This window comes from Amblyomma maculatum, chromosome 10 (genome assembly GCF_055883805.1).
Source record: "Amblyomma maculatum isolate TAMU_Amacu chromosome 10, ASM5588380v1, whole genome shotgun sequence".
Classification (NCBI taxonomy): domain Eukaryota; kingdom Metazoa; phylum Arthropoda; class Arachnida; order Ixodida; family Ixodidae; genus Amblyomma; species Amblyomma maculatum.
Genome location: NC_139353.1, coordinates 9,138,069 through 9,140,150, shown reverse-complemented (window position 1 = coordinate 9,140,150; position 2,082 = coordinate 9,138,069). Strand labels below are relative to the sequence as shown.

At 42.7% G+C, this 2,082-nt stretch overlaps 1 long non-coding RNA gene across 1 annotated transcript; it reads left to right on the top strand.

Annotated features, from left to right (window-relative positions):
- The first annotated feature begins 661 nt into the window (after window positions 1-661).
- Window positions 662-1,825, top strand: LOC146175532 (uncharacterized). Its single transcript, XR_014701146.1, has 3 exons — window positions 662-970; window positions 1,053-1,216; window positions 1,709-1,825. It is a non-coding gene; the product is annotated as an uncharacterized LOC146175532 (long non-coding RNA).
- Window positions 1,826-2,082: the final 257 nt, after the last annotated feature.

Genomic DNA, 2,082 nt, shown 5'->3' with positions numbered 1-2,082 from the left:
CATAATCGATCCGCGCGGTACACTCATGGTGATAAGGCCGCATGCCAGCGGCTGTGGAAAAGGAACAAATAAAGATTTGAATGGTTCGTGTCACTACTCCCGCCTTGAACAGGCATCGCCTCGGCGCTTACAAAATAAACAGAGAAAAGTAAACAAAGTACGAGAAATATAAAATACCTGGGATCTTTAGGGCGCGTAATAAGGCTTTTGAGCGCCCAACATGGACGATTTTTGGGCGTGCCCGGCGCCACTGAGATGTGGTGGTGCCGTCGGGGATGACTACGTAGTCAAGCTGTCCGATGCGTCGAAGGGCCCAGGATGGGGGAAGTACCGCCGCAAGAGCTGGTCACTCAGTCCGCGGCGGCACACGAAAAAATTCGCTCCACTCGCAGTGTCGTTGCGGCGCCAGTCACAACAGTCATGTCACTGCTGGCGACGCCTGCGATTTCTGTCGGTGCGGCGCAAGCGACACCGGCATATTATACCAATAATAAATGTAGAACTCGCGTGAAAATAAATATTGTATCTACTTTATGTCATTTTATTAAAATATAAAGGAAATTATACAAAATATATATTTTTATGTTTTACTTTTTGTACGCAACTGCGTACAATAGTTGCGCTCTGGCTAAGCGTCTGCTAGCCAGAGCCTCGTTTAACGCGCTTTGCGACGTTTCCCGCCCGTAATGGAATATACGAGCAACACAAGCTTGCTCCTCGAGTTTCTCTGTCTTCTAAAAAAAAAGAAGTTGCTCCTAAAAGAAGAAATCATGGAGCCAATGAGGAGTACGGCCAAGCGGACACTTTGCTTCAACCAGCGAATGATTTTAGTCGTCGGCACCTTCTGATATTGGAGCAGTGTTTTCTGCTAAAGAAGAGACACACCCTAACGAATGTTCCTACTCCGAGGCAGAGGTGTACGAGGCCGATCTGGCTCAACAGAAAGCAGGAATCGGAGTTTTACACGGTGGTGAGTTCATGCTACACAAATCATTTTCTGGTGTTCGTCGTTTACTTGTATTCTCATAATGTAGTTAATTCGTTGTCTGCAGATGCAGTTTCTTACGTCAGGGGACCCAGCCTACTTGAGGGAATATTACAGTATGACTCCTGAAAAGTTCGAGGGGCTGCAATCACTTCTGGAAGAGCCTCTCACGAAACTGCATGTCGTGCGGGAGCCGATCCCTTCTCGAGCGAGACTTGCGATCATGCTCAGGTACCATTTGCGGACATATAACGGAATGTTTGCCGCATATCGTGCTTTTTCTTGAAGGATTTATTTCTTCATTATATCACAGAAAAGATAAATTTCACGATAATGGCGGTATCTGGATCCTTACAAAATTTCTATATATCTAGCCATGGAGCTTATTGCTGCAACGTACACATGAACATTTCCATAGTCGAGGGAGGTACATTGTTCTCAAAGCACGCATTTCTTTTTATTATTTTTTTTTCAGAACAGACGCAATGATTGAGAGGGACTTAATGCTGTATGGAATGACGTTTCAAACCACTGCTATGGTTCGATGTTGTTTTTTGTTTTTTTTTTTTTTTCATTATTCATTTAGAGGACTAGAAAAATGCATTTTGTTCTTATCCTAACCTCTATCTTTCATTTTACCCAGTAAAGCAAATGAGTGGCCGCACTACCGTTAAAGCGCAGCAAGAAGTATCACAATTAACGTTGAAATTATTATTTTTTTAGGTACTTGGCATCTGGTATGTTTATGCAAGATGTTGCTAATGATTTTCGAGTTGGAATTTAAACTGTGGCCAAAATAGTACAGTCAACATGCCGAATCCTCTGGACAACATTGCAACCTCTGTACCTCAAGGTATTTATTCTATTCACCCATCTATTTATGCACAAATAAAGCTAGCTTTTTGTTTGCTTTCTCTGTGTGTCAGTGAGATATTCTATCAGCTAATGTACTGTACCGTAACAAAGTATTCCTCCATAGAGTACTGGATAAGATGTTTATTTGCCACAAGAGAGCAGAAAAGACAAAAGAGAGATAATTGTGAGTCAGTTGTGCAGCCGGTCAGACAAGCATGTTATACGTTTATTTAATAATCTCG